This window comes from Coccinella septempunctata, chromosome 1, assembly GCF_907165205.1.
Source record: "Coccinella septempunctata chromosome 1, icCocSept1.1, whole genome shotgun sequence".
In the NCBI taxonomy this organism is placed as follows: Eukaryota; Metazoa; Arthropoda; class Insecta; order Coleoptera; family Coccinellidae; genus Coccinella; species Coccinella septempunctata.
The window spans coordinates 32,553,157-32,567,910 of NC_058189.1; the positions used below are offsets into that span (position 1 = coordinate 32,553,157).

The window sequence follows — 14,754 nt, forward strand, 5'->3', positions numbered from 1 at the left end:
GTGTACTAGGATGGCCGAAAGGACTTCGTTCAGAATTATAGACCGATAGCTATTATTTCAACTATTCCCAAAACCTTTAAATCCCTAGTTTACAAATATATTGCAAATCATATGATAAATTTAATTGTAGAGTATCAGCACGGTTTCATAATGGGTCGTTCTAATAGATCACAATTCGTGTGTGTTAACGGTCAGTGGTCGAGAAAGTTTTCCAGTACATCCGGAGTGCCTCAAGGTTCTCACCTTAAGCCTATATTTTTCATTATTTATTTGAATGATATATCCTCGCACTTTCGTAAGGCAAGGTTTCTGATGTTTGCCGCATTCTGAAGATATTTTTGAAGATAAAAGGCATTGTTGACTATTATCTATTACAACAAGATTCATACAAATTTCGCGATTACTGCAGGAAAAATTTCCTGTTTTTGAATCTGGATAAATGCTTCGAGATTTCTTTCACAAGGCATATGAACACATTCCAATTTCAGTACTTGATTGACCGGATTAAACTGCGGTAAGTGAGTAGTATTCGCGACTTGGGAGTGACTCTGGATGCAAAGTTGAATTTTATCGAACATTTTGATAACGTCCTTTCGTCGGCGAATAAAATGCTTGGTTGTGTCCTTCGACATAGTAAATTATTCAGAAGGAATGAAACTATGTTGACAATGTATTATCCTTTCGTTTTCAGTCGACTGAATTTTTCATCGGTTTGGAACCCTTATTATGAGCCAGACGGTTGGAAGGCGTACAGCATGAATTTTTGCGATATTTGTCATATCCAAATGGTTTTAGAATTGTGGACTCTGATTACTCCGAAGCTTATTTGAGATTTAATATGCTCACCTTGCCTGGACTGCAGGAAAATTAAAGATTAATTAACGCGGGGAAGAAATAGCAGGCGTTTTTTCCGCACGTTTTGGAAAAGTGACTCTTTGCAACTTGAAATGCGTGCGAGAAAAAGGTTGAACGGGCACGCTTGTATAAAATAGTTATTTTCCTATCAAGTGCGGAAAGTGATACTTGCCCGCACGAAACTGCCGTTGCCCGAACGATGCGAAGCAGAGTTCGGGTAAGCAGTTGAGTGCGGGCAAGACACTTTCCGCAAGAGTTAGGAACAATATTTTTTCTACAAGCGCTTGAAATATATAAATGTATCCATTTTACGAAACAAATCATATCTCATTTTATTAATTCATATATAATGACAGACGTTATTCTGCATGTCGTTACTAACGGCCGGTTTCATAATCATACCTAAAGTCCCTTTAATTTTAAAGCTTCCTTTAACCCTACTGAAAATGACAGTAAAGGAAGCTTTAAGCTTAAAGTGACGTTTAATTCGATTATGAAACCGGACGTAAGGGTTTCTCATCGTTGACCTTCTGTCCATAGAAAGATGATAGAATTTAATTTACTCTATAATATTTGCGTGCGGGAAAAACCCCTGCTAATCCATTCCCGCACGCAAATGCGTGCGGGAAAGAAATAGCAGGCGTTTTTCCCGCACTCTTTGGGAAAGTGACTCTTTGCAACTCGGAATGCGTGCGGGAAAATGGTTGAACGCGCACGCTTGTAGAAAAAATGTTTTTCGTTCCGTTTCGCAGTTTGAATGTCACCAGGAATTCACCAATGTGTAGAATTTTGACAGATTTCAACTCGAGTTTTATCAATATAGAGCCTTTCAATGTTTTCTCTGTACAATTTAAGAAAATGTGGAACCTTCATTATCGTTCGGGGTTTTGATTAAAATTTTTTTTGTTATCCTGTTTATATGTATATGATTCTTATTTTTTTTTGCGATAATGGGAATTTTCCACTATATTGTTTTTCACTACGTACGTTATCGCACGTTATTTCATGTGAATCTGTGAATACTGTATTGGGATGAAATACCTGTTTGTATTCTTATTCTCAATAAATTAATAAATTTACTACGTTTCAGAGCCATCTCCAATCTCCTTGTCAAACGTGTTTTCACCGACCAAAAAAAAGTCGGTTTTTAGTACGTACTACAGATATGAGGGCGTTTCTTATCTTTCTACACTTTTATCTTTGATAAAATAGTTATTTGCAAACAGTTAGTAAAAGTATTATTTTTCGTAATGAGCGTATTTGGCAAAAGAACGCGAAATATGAAAAATGCTGTTTCTCATCGTGTTTCACACAATATTTTTTCTAATTTTGAATAGGATGTTGCTATGAATTCAAATTAAAAGTACCAAAAACGCCTTTAAATGCTTCTCTCGGAGATTCCTTTACAATCGTCTAGCGACGGAATTTATTCAATTTTATTCCACTCCGTTACTATGAATAACGGAACGCCGTAAGGTTCATACCTCGGAACCCAGGGAACATCTATGAAAAAAATAAATTTTTGCGGCAAATTATCTTTGTACTTTTTTTGACAAAGTTTACCCAAAAATAATTGTTGCTTCTTATTATTTATTTATTCATAAACAAACTAAATTACTGAAGCAGTAGAGTTGAAATAACCCTCAGAAGTAGTAAAGGGGATTTAATTTGAGCAAAAATGTATCGAAAAGTTTTTCTGTAAAATCAATAGTTTTCGAGTTATTTGCGATTGAAACCTAAGATTTTTCACCTGAAAAAGCCACGTTTTCAAACGGATTTTCGCGGATAACTGAAAAACTATGAGCTTCATCGAAAAACTTGTTATAAACAAAATTTTAGCCTAATAAAAAACAAAACAAACTAACTGTTAACGAACTATCTGAATGCAATATGAACCGAGATAGACTTATCCATGTTGAGTATGAATTCGCAAACTAGTGTACTGGAGAAGATCTTCCAAACTAACTCTATCAAAAATGAATTGTGCAAATATTGACGAAGCTATGACATTAAAAACGTCAATATTGTTATTTTTCAGCATATTTTTTTTTCAAAAATCCCCACCATCATCACCAGAATCAAGAATAGACGTAATCCTTTTACACTTCGTAGCACTCGAGTACTGTCGAGATTATCCAGTAGTTTGGACCGTTTTGTATGTCCGGTTTGGGAAAAAAAAACGAAATCAAGTGAAAAGACATTTTTAGAATTGGACAAAAAATTTAATTATTTCTCAAATTACTCAAAAACTAAGGCATATACGAGAACATAGCAAGAATGCAAAAATGAAATATTTTCCATTGACTATGAAACGGTTTTCGTTTGTTTCATGTAGCATCAAAAATTACTGAGTTATGAACCTTTGGAGTTTGCATTTTACAGTGAAAGTTCGCTTTTCCTATGCATTTGAAGATAATAATTTTGAAAGTGGAGTTCTTTGGAAATATTTTTTTTTTTTAGGGGAGATTATAGCTCTGAAAATTTTATACAAAATTGTCCAAAGACCGATTCCATACCTCGAAAATTGACCGAGTTATCGTAAAAAAACAAAAAAAAAATTGGAGTAATTTTCGGAATATAGTTTTTCATCGATGTGATGAATCTTCCCCGAGCACAAAATTTCACCAACTTCTTCCAGTTTCTTCATTGACATAAATAGCAAAAATTCGAAGAAACCAACCTTAAAAGTACGTTGACGAGGTTGATGATGATTGATTAGAACTAATTAAGCATCAATATAATGTTTATTCATATTCTTTGACATGAAAATAAACTATTATTTTTATTATCCTTCGTTTCAAACAATTACAAATGTACGATAAATACTTCCAAAAGTTTCAGGGATGCCATGATAGTAACATAAATGACGATCGTTATCTCCGTCTGACACTTTTATGTTTCAAATGTGTTAAAAAGGCAGAATAACCTGCCAGGAAGGCACTCTCAGATGGGAGTTTTCACGTATCTATCTAAGAAAAATCTATTCAAGAAAAATCTACAGAAAACGTATAAAGGCGCATTTATACCAAACGAGCATTATTCGCGAACACTGTTTGCAAACAGTAGTACGGGCGGTGTAAACAGTCATCGGCGCCGAACAGAGTTCGCAAACTCTGTTTTCGAACGTTTCAAAGAGCTCGAGCTCATTTCTCCACATGCCGGTAAAGTAACGTTTCATTATAAGGCACTGTTTGCGAACAATGCACGTAATATGCAGAGGCGGTGTGAACACTCATCGACGCCGAATAAAGTTTATGAAGCCTGTTTCAAAACGTTTTGAAAAGCTTGATCCCGTTCCGTCTCATGTCGGTAAACCGACGAATCATCAAAGGGATTCGGATTTCCTTGCACATCTGGCGTCATATCATCGAAAACACCTATGGACCGTGATAAGTTATTGGGTCTTGGTATTTAATTTATTTTGAATTTTGGTGAGATCTCTTGAATCGTGATTTCATAATTAATTAATTCATTTGAAATGGAGTCCATTTACGATGGCTTCACAGACAGACGGTAATAATTTTCGATATTGATGGTTTTGAAATTCGGTAAAGGTACATGACACTTCCATAAGAATCTCCTGTAGCCAAAAATCGAAGTGTTAGTGCCAGTCTAACCGACGCTTGAATGCTTTCTCGATAATTGGTGTCTTTCTTGACACATTTTCCTCAATTTTGACGAGTAATATATTAAAGTCCGATAATGACATGTGGCAGAAATTTCTAAAAAGTTCAGTTTCGTCCGCTCCCAAGTCATCTAGCAGCTGGGTATAATTTCTTCCTTTCAGAAAAGAATTCACCCAGGTTGTTCGTCTCCTCCTTTGCGTAGTTCTTTTATTTGAGAGAGTATTACTATCAGAGACTCTGATTACTATAGATTCAGTAGAAATTGCAATTTTAGATAATGAGGGCCTGAGGGCGCCATGTCGGTGCACTTTAGAGAGACCTCGTTGAATTATCAAGAACAACCGCTCGTTCAACAACCTCCCATTCTGAGTTTTCGAACGTTAGAAAACATTTCAAAACGTTTTGAAACGTTCGAAAACAATGCTCGTTTGGTATAAATGCACCTTTAAACGTATGAGTACCGTACGAATCTTTGATGTTCTGTGCCGATTTGAGTTTCATAATTGCCTAAAGGTTTTTTTTCGTTTGGATTTTGATTTAAGTTAAGCTGTAGCGTTCGTTTTTTCTTGTGCGAAATAAGGAAAAACAGTGCATTTGTGCTGGACCAATAGATATTATTAATTCATTAAAAAATTTAAACAAAATTGAGTTTTGCATTAATAACTTAAAGAAACAAGACTAAGTCTTAAGAAAAGAGGAAGAAGAAGAAGAACTTAAAGTTCTTTAAATAATTTATATCTATCTAGGAGTTCTCCTCAACAGTTCTTCAAAAGCCTATTTTTATTGATTATCTGAGATTTCAAACATTTCAAATTTCATTACTCTAATTCAACATATTTGCATAATAACTATTCATAAGATTCAGTCTAGTTTTCTAGTTCTATTATTTGAAAATTATTCTTGATCCCCTGTAGGCGGCACAGCAACTTCTTCTTCTTCTTCCTCTACTATCCACTAATGGATGTTTGCGATCATTTCTGACCATTTAATTCTGTCTCTAATGCTATGGATCAATTCTCCAGTCGTCCTTATCCCCGTCCAATATTTGATATTTCGGAGCCATGACATCCTCTGCCCAGTCCCCTTTTTCCCTCTATCTTCCCCTCAATCAACAATTGGAGCAAATGGTACCTCTCGTTTCGTACTACATGTTCCAGATATCCTGTTTTCCTGCTTTTTATCGTGAGCAGCAATTCACGTTCTCTTCCTATCCTCCTCAGAATTTCCTCGTTGTGTTCTTAGCTGTCCAAGAAACTTTCAGTATTCGCCTGAAGACCCACATCTCAAATGCTTCCAGCCTATTCATGGTATTAACCTTCAGTGTTCAGCCTTCCATGCCGTACAATAGCACGGACCATACGTAACATTTTGTGAATCTTATTCAACATTTTGATATAAATTCATTGCTTCTTCTTCTCCTCTTGAAGGAGGTTGTCCTTCATTTTCATTACAAGTTATGTTAAGTAAAAAATAAACTGTGGACATAATCATTGCTTGCATCTATACTTTTAATATTCTCATTGATGGAGCTGCGATTCTTCGCTTCCGAATGCCTTCCTTTCCACTGTGTTTCTGAATCTAAAGAAGAAATCCAGATCGACATATTCCTCAAAATAATTCCTCCTACCTCTAAATCTTCTGGGCCCCACTGTTTCCTCATCACTACTATGAGTATTCACATCATAATCGTATGATGTTCGTAAATAACAACTAATAAACACCCAATACATGTGAAACGCTTCCTAACCAGTAATCTCGAAGAAATGCTCTGACTGAACTCAAAATATGCTATGCAGAAAAGCATATGCCACAAAAATTCTATGTCCAGGTAACTCTTAGTTAACTCATGAAATTTTCGTGGTTAAGTCAACCACAAGTTAACTTTGGGTTAACCATATATTGTGAAACTGGGCCTAAGTCGCGTTTATAGGTCATATGGGGGGGGGCGAGACGCTTACCCCATCGAATGATTAGGTTAGATAAAAATTTTTAATTGGGATTGAGATTCGAAAGATAATTTTGCGCCTAGTCTCCCTGTAGATAATATTCATTCCGGGGGGGGGGCTGCCCCCCCCCCTCCCTATATACGCCCCTGGTTTCTGAGATTCTAACATTCTCTCAAGTCGTGTAATCGTGTTTGTGCTCCCGGCCAATCTCTCATATCAATGCTGCAGTCGGTTAATTTATTTTCTCTTATTCATAATAGTATGGCGAAGCGAATAATTAGCTAGATGTAAAGAGGGATGGACTCATTTCATACCAAGGATTATAGATCATGTTTTATCATCCCTGATTTCATTATTGATTTTTATATCACGATGAAGCGCATAGTCCTCATTTTTCAAGTTCAGTATGGCCGGCCAAGAAAATTGGTGGATAGAGGAATGTATCAAAAATGTATTCAAAAGAAAATTTTGTTTCATTCTGACAGCCCTAGTCAGATCATGGTGCGCATGATCCTCTTTCTTTTACAAAATTTAAAAAACTATCCAAGAAAATTGATGGAATGGGTGCATGGGGAAATATATTTTCTTGATCATTTTAAATTTTCAAAACAAAAAGAGGAACATACTCTCGATCGTAGAATGAATGAATGTGTTAGAGCTCTAGGGCTGAAATTTTTCTGAGTAAATCTGATACAGTTCTCTATCAATTTTGTTGGCCAGTCGTTTTACACATTCGAAAAAATATAAGGACCATGCCTTCCATCCATAGTGATGGTTAATTTTGAACAAATAAGATCTCTTGTTATTTCCTGCTAAAAGTGACGGTTTTTACCTACTAGGCTGATATCATATTGCCTTCTTCCACGCATAGAATAACTACGCAATTTGATTTATGTCCGTTTTCTGGTTTCAGTGGTTTCTAAAAAAAATCAGAGGGTTGTATCTATGAAGAGAGTGCTCAAAAAAAATTTTTATGTAAAACCCACTGTTTCTTGACCAGGAATCGCCCCTTGAATTTTCTCGCAACAACTCATTTACAACATGGATGAATGTTTTCATGATGTGAGTTTAATATTTATTTCAATCAATTTTATTCAAAATTATTCTGAATAAATAGGAATAAAGGAAAATGTATCCATGTTGTCTATGGTTCAAAAAATAAAATTTGTCAAATTATTAAGTTTTATTCATTTTCTCACCTTTGACATCAGGTATTGTTTGAAACATAGACAACATGGATGCATAGTTGAAATCTGAAATGCAAAAAAAAAACAAAGGTTAGAAACAGTGGCGGATTTACCATAGAGGCTAACTAGGCATAGGGCGCCAAATTCGGGAAGGATTTATTTTTTATTTACTCATTATTACAGAAACTGAAAAACAAGCATTTCAAAGCTTTTCTGGTTTTTCCGAAACTACTAATTTGCCAGTGCTTAAATTGTTACTGTGTTATCACAAAATCATGTTGTGTTTTGAAAATCGCCGAGGAGGCGGGCGTTAAAGAGCAAATTTATCGCTTTTTTATATCTACATCTGATTTTCCCTAAATATAAAAAAGAAATCTGAACAATTAGTGCATTATCATTTTTCCCTGGTTACTAGTTTCCCGTTTACCTCTTATTTTTCATTTCGGCCGCTCTGGACTCTACTGAAACTTGTGAGGGTAAAAAAATTCTGGTGAAATCAATTCTTGGTATGTTGTTTCTTCGTTCTTGCGAAAACACAATTTAAGAAATATTTGTCCAAACTTGGTTATAGCAGTTCGTATGGCTCAATCATCGAGATAGAATAATAGAGAGACGTCATCATTTGACTAAAATGGAATCAGATCCGCCATATTGTTACGAGATTTTGAAATTCATGAATTTTCTGTCAGTTTTGCGTTTTTTAGAGTTCAATTGTGGTCAATGGTTACAAAATTGCGTTCATGTTTTCGATTTATATTGGACAAAAATGTATCATGTGCTCTACGGCAGTTGTTCCAGTAGAGACGAGGTAGACAACAAGAAAATCACAGGAATATCATTTCATAGGTGAGAATGAGTAATAAAGAGATCCGTATTCTTTCATTTCTACCTTGGTAATCTGATAGTAGTGTATAACATTATCGTCTGAAGAAACATTGTATTTACCAATACAAATGTATTCTTAGATTTAGTTGTACATAGTTTATCAATCTGTACTTGATAGTCACGGATATTTATTAATTAAAAGCGTTGTTTATAAATATATAAATGTAAGAATGACATATTTAATGAATAGAAGCGAAATGAAAATATTAATATGAGGCACTATAATAATGAAATTATTTTGTTTCAAAGCCAATGAATCATTTACTCTCACAAATCTTTTATTATTTTCCTCTTGTTTGTCTGGATATAATATATATCATAAAATTTTATTCAGATTTCTCAAAAACTGTGTTTGGGTGCTCACTAACAAAACCATACCTACATAATCTCATTGAAAGTTTTTTTTTTGTGTAGCAGGGGGAAAATCTGCAAGACAGACGAACACACCCTCTCCTAAGGGGAACAAGTGTGGGGATTCTCACTCTCCTGAGCTCGAGACCCACTAAAAAACTGCTTCTTTATAGGTTCCGGGCATTTTGAAGAAGAAGAAGAAATCCGAGCGAACATCGGACGGAAGGTAACATCCAAACATTACAAAGATGGTGTTCAAAATAAATGAATGGAATTAATTGGGGATGGTTTTGAACCCCATTGAAATGAGCTGCCTTCAAAGGACAACGCAAACTTATTTCGAAATACCTACATTTTTATCATGGGTAAATCGTAACAAACTCGTTTTAAATTAATGAATATCATATAGTACGAGATCCCGCTGCAGAATTACTACGTTCATTACGTACAGAGACAAACACACATTTTTACATATGTTTATGGATAGGAGAATACACTGATAACTCCGCAGCCTGTCAAAAGTGGCCGCAAGTAATTTTAATTAAATTTAATAATGTTTATCAATATTCCAAGAGAAATTTCGTTCACTCCGTTTTGAAATTAAATATCATCCATATCATAGCAATGCATGTAAAGAATACTAAAATCCATAGCTGCCGTTGCACACTCGGCCGCAACTACCTCGCAGCCAGGTATAAGCAGGTAACATTTCGATGTATTTCTACGTTCATGACGTACACGGATGTTTTTGATATCAAATTAAAGCTGATTTTTTTCGAATAGGATGATGTATGGCTGCCTGTGAAAAATGGCCGCAAGTTAGGTCTGCCATCTGTTGAAATAGCGAGTTATCTGAAATAAAGTGAAAGAGATGGCGCGCAACGCCAGATGAGGATGTTGGATGCCAGCCGACTTAACATTTACAAAATTATAATTACGTAATGAATATAATGAAAAAAACTTAAAGTATCAAGAGATTTATTTTATAATGAAAAATAATTTATTCATCAAGTACCTACAAATGTAATTAAATCTGAAGATTTTTTTTTCGTGTTTCTTCAAAATCAGTCTCTTGAATCAAGTTATATTTTATATCAGTGTATTACATTTTCTGGTCCAAGTCCGATTCCTCGCTGCTTTAACAATCGCAGTTGTCACTATCGTCGTCGCAATCAGAGGTTTTTTCATCATCTGAAAATGTGTTAGCTCAATTACATAATACATTTTCTACTTGTATCGGAGTGGAACTTCCCAGAAATCATGTTGGTTTCAGGGCACCATCCAGAAAAGCCAACCATTTATACTCCGCACTAAAAAAAAACAGTGGTACTTAGTAGCATTGAGCAATATCGAATTGACGAAAATCGTCCGTAGCACCTTTTGTTTTAATGACTTCCAAAACTATAAAATGTGGGTTGAAACAAACCCTTTAATTTTTTTTATGAATTTTTCATCATTCTCTTTTGCCGCATACATCTTGTTGAACATGATAAATCGTCCAGTGTCTTTGGAATGAACTTTGGTGAGACTTATCATTTTTTCAAAAAATTCTTCTTATGTTTCGATATTAATTCATTTGGACCTTATTCTTATTAGAATCCATTATATGCATTGCGCCGGAACTCTCAATATTCGTATAACTCCCGACGAAGAGTGATTACATAAATATTATAAACGAGCTCCAACACGTGGTTATAATATACGAATAATTCAGATGCACTGTTGAGAACCCTACGATTCCTTTCACACCACGAGTTTTTACCGGAAAACAACCGAATGAAGAATTATTCAACAGGGATAACAAAACAAAAACAAAAAACACACATCCTTACTATAATGCCTACATGAATTTATGTGATGAAATTTTGAGAAGACACATATATACTTTTCAGCTGGCCTGATGATGGTTTAACAACCGAAATCGATCGCCAAAGAGTAAAACTTTGAAAGAAGTGTGTTTTTTGTTTTTGTTTTGTTATCCCTGTTGATACTCTTAACGCACTATGGAAGCTTTTATCACCAAAAAAGAGAAATTATTCATCGGGTTTTATCCGTACGGTGGGCACATCAAGCTCTCGAATCTCGTGGCGATAAGCGCCGCCGAAAGTGCAATCAGGTTGTTTTCCAGTGCGAAAGTAAACCGGAACATGTGTGAAAGATCCCATAATATCAGTACATATAATTCGGAACATCGGGTAAGAACCCGATGGTGCGAAATGAGTCTAACTCTCTCTTACTTTATTTCGGATATCTTGCTATTTTAACAGATGGCAGACCTAACTTGCGGCTATTTTTTCACAGGCAGCCATACATCATCCTATTCGAAAAAATTAGCTTTAATTTGATATCAAAAGCATCCGTGTACGTCATGAACGTAGAAATACATCGAAATATTACCTGCTTACACCTGGCTGCGAGATAGTTGCGGCCGAGTGTGCAACGGCAGCTATGGATTTTAGCATTCTTTACATGCATTGTTATGATGTGGATGATATTTTTTTCAAAACGGAGTGAACGAAATTTCTCTTGGAATATTGATTAACATTAATTTAATTAAAATTACTTGCGGCCACTTTGACAGGCTGCGGTGTTATCAGTGTATTCTCCTATCCATAAACGTAAATGAAAATGTGTTTGTCTCTGTACGTTATGAACGTAGTAATTCTGCAGTGCGATCTCAGACTAATAGTTTCAATAACTATAAAAGTGCCTATTGGGAAAAAAGTCATCAGTCAGAACAATGAATATTCTGAGCGCTGTACAGGGGCGTAGCTACCGCGGTATCAGCGGTATCAGTGATACGGGGCCCCCAGGCTTTAGGGGCCCCCGAATGTCTGTAAGCAAAAAATTCCTAAAAATGTTATCCAAAACCTCTTGCAGGTTTCACAATAGCATTTTTGAGAATAACTGCTAAGACAACCATTCATTTCCAAATCTCGTTCATTACACCGAATCGATCATTCAGATAGATACAAATACTTAAAATCTGAAATTCAGAAAATTCGTGCCATCAAAGAACTTTTAGAATTAGTCCTGATAAAATTCAATAGCCTTGCATCCAGTTTTCCCGACGATATTACTGCATGCCTTTTATTTTAGACCCTTCCGGTTACAACTGCAATCGCTAAAAGGAGTTTTTCAAAATTAAAACTCATAAAAAATTATCTGAGGACTTCTATGGAACAGAAACGGCTGTCAGACATGTCGTTATTGTCAATAGAGGGGGAACAACTTAAAAAACTGAAATCGTCATCAGCTATGGCTGATTTGATAAATAGATTTGCTGAAATAAATGCTAGAAAAGCGTATCTTTAATTTTTGGTATTTTTTTGTTTATTATTTGTTTGTTTATCATTTTTTGTTGTTTGTATATTATTTGTTTGTATATTATTTTATATTATTTTTATGTTATTTGTTTGTGTATTATTTCGCTCCCAGCACCAAGTATATTAATTATAAGTACATATGATCATTTCGATACTAATCGAAAATTTTTTGCTACTTTTATTTTTACTTCACCCTTTCTTAGGGCCCCTCAACACATTTTGATACAGGGCCCCTCTAAGGCAAGCTACGCCACTGGCGCTGTATCAATACATGAGCGCGCTCATACATTTTTGCCCTGACTGACGGTCTTTATTCCCCCGCTGTAGACATGTAGCTGACGGTCATTTTCAGATTTCCACATATGTTGAAAATCATATGCAGGTGTTTTCAGTTGGCATCAAATCACTTGATTTTCATATTTTTTTTTCCAAGTTGACGCGCCCGACTGAGGTATTTTCCACCCTCTGCCGAACGGCTGACCTCAGTGACCTCACTATTTTGTTTCTGATAAACATTAATATTACACAGAAAAAATTCAGCTAGGATAAAATCACAAGTTCCGCTGCCTTCCACGCCCGTACCCAAGGCTACTTGACCAGCTGACGGTCGGTTTCGTCATTTGTAATGTGACTACAACATGCAGTATTAAAATTAACAGGGATGAAATTCCTTGAAAGAAAAAGCCGCTGCCACCCGGGCTATTAAGATTTTCCACTTTATGCACCAGTTATTTGTTTTGTCAACCGTTTCTTGTGAAATTCATTATATGACTTCTGGGTTGCGGTGTCGAGTAGCTATGCCAGTGTCGTCAGCATATAACGTAAGCATGGTTCTTGGGTTCTTTGGTATATCGTGAATGTATATGTTGTAGAGTAGTGGCCCGCGTACTGACCCTTGGGGCACTCCAGCCTCCGTATCTCTTATTGTGGAGCAGTCTTCCACTTTCACGTATAAACTTTTTTTCAGATAATTCCTGATCAACTTGCATAGTTTGACCGAATATCAAGCACATCCATATTAGTTATTGATCCTTCATGACATACTATGTCGAATGCTCTGGCGGCGTCTAGTTAAACGAGACTGTAGCTTATTTATTGTGGAACTCCCCTCTTATGTATTCCGTGAGTCTTAGTAATTGTTGCTCTGTTAAATGATCTCTTCTGAATCCGAGCTGCTCTACTGGTACGAGGTTCAGATTTTCGGTTTCTTCAGTTAGCCTCTTGGCTATAACTCTTTCCACAACTTTTCCTACCGAGGACAACAGACTTTTTTTAAACACTATGACTTCTGCTGTTTTCCATTTTTTGGGTAGAATTCAGTTCACATCATTCCATAGGTGATATTTTTCAGAGCACTTTTCACCTTTTCTAGGTTATTTCTTCAACAACAACTTGAGTATTTTATCGCTTCCGGTAGCTTTTTTCTTCTTCAATCTTCTGATTGACGTTGGCTTGTTCGTTTCAACAGTTACTGGTAATTCATCCATTTCTTCATCATTTTTTTCAACCATTTCTTCCAAATATTCGTTATCATCGTCCGGTGTGTAATTTATTCTCGATTCTCTTTCGATCGACTTCGCCAATAATTCTCCCCTTTCCCTGTGAAGGGGTGGAATTTCAATCTTTTCACTGATGAGACTCTTTTGAATTCTCAATGCAGAATGATCAATAATTCTAGAACTCTTTTGTTCCATCTGATTGTTCTCAGATCTTCCAGAGCATTTTTCAGAACTTGGCTATGTCGGTTGAGGTTTCTTTTGTTTGTCTCGTTTGTATTCATCCGGTATATTCTTCTTAGTCTTCGATTTTCTCTTATGAGATCTTTTATTTCTCTTGGCGTATCGCCATTTAGATGACTAGGTTCTAGTCTCTTTACCAGTGGCGTAACTATACCATCTGGGGCCCGTGGCAAATTCTCTTGATGAGGCCCTATGAGTAAAATCGTCACGTTTTACTTAGTTTAATTTAAATAATCCACTCAAGCAATTATCCAACACTAATAGCAATTGTATTTTCCAGAGTTTGTACATATATATTCATTCACAATCACCAGTGGGTAGGTATACGTCCCACTGTTGGGCATAGGCCTCCTCTCTTATGGGGAGTTTATGCAGAGATACTATAAACTAATACCTAAGAAAGAGACCAATCTAATGGGCAGATGGAAAACAAGTGCACGTCATCTGCAAATTAGGTCAGTCCCTTTCTTAGGTATTAGTTCTCAGTAAGTCTGCATAAACTCACCATTAGGCAGGAGGAAATAGGCCATAGTCCTCACGCTAGACCAATGTGGATTGGAGACTTCACATTCATTTTCCATTCGCTAGATGAAAGAAATAATAATAACAACTTAATTTCAATATGATATTTATTAAGAAGAGCTTTTCTTCGAGCTTTCTTTTCCGCGAAAATTTCTATAACATCATCAAAGTTTAAAGATCGAGCCATAGAAATTCTTTATTATTAATAAATCAGCTCTCTAATACACGAAGACTTTTCTATTTCGTCTCTGAAAGTGGACCGACAACTGAGAAAAATTTCCTTGGCAAATGAATCAGATATGTTTTTTTCATATACA

The 14,754-nt window shown here is 35.7% G+C and overlaps 1 protein-coding gene across 2 annotated transcripts in view; it reads right to left on the minus strand.

Moving 5' to 3' along the window:
* LOC123319285 (protein scabrous) overlaps window positions 1–14,754 on the minus strand; it is a 71,778-nt gene that overhangs the window by 54,388 nt on the left and 2,636 nt on the right. The window contains exon 2 of one of the 2 annotated variants that reach the window (XM_044906168.1): window positions 7,627–7,680. The exons of the other annotated variant lie outside the window; for it this stretch is intronic. The gene's annotated coding sequence lies outside the window, so the exon portion shown is untranslated. The remainder of the gene's footprint in view (window positions 1–7,626; window positions 7,681–14,754) is intronic. 2 annotated transcript variants of the gene reach the window in all.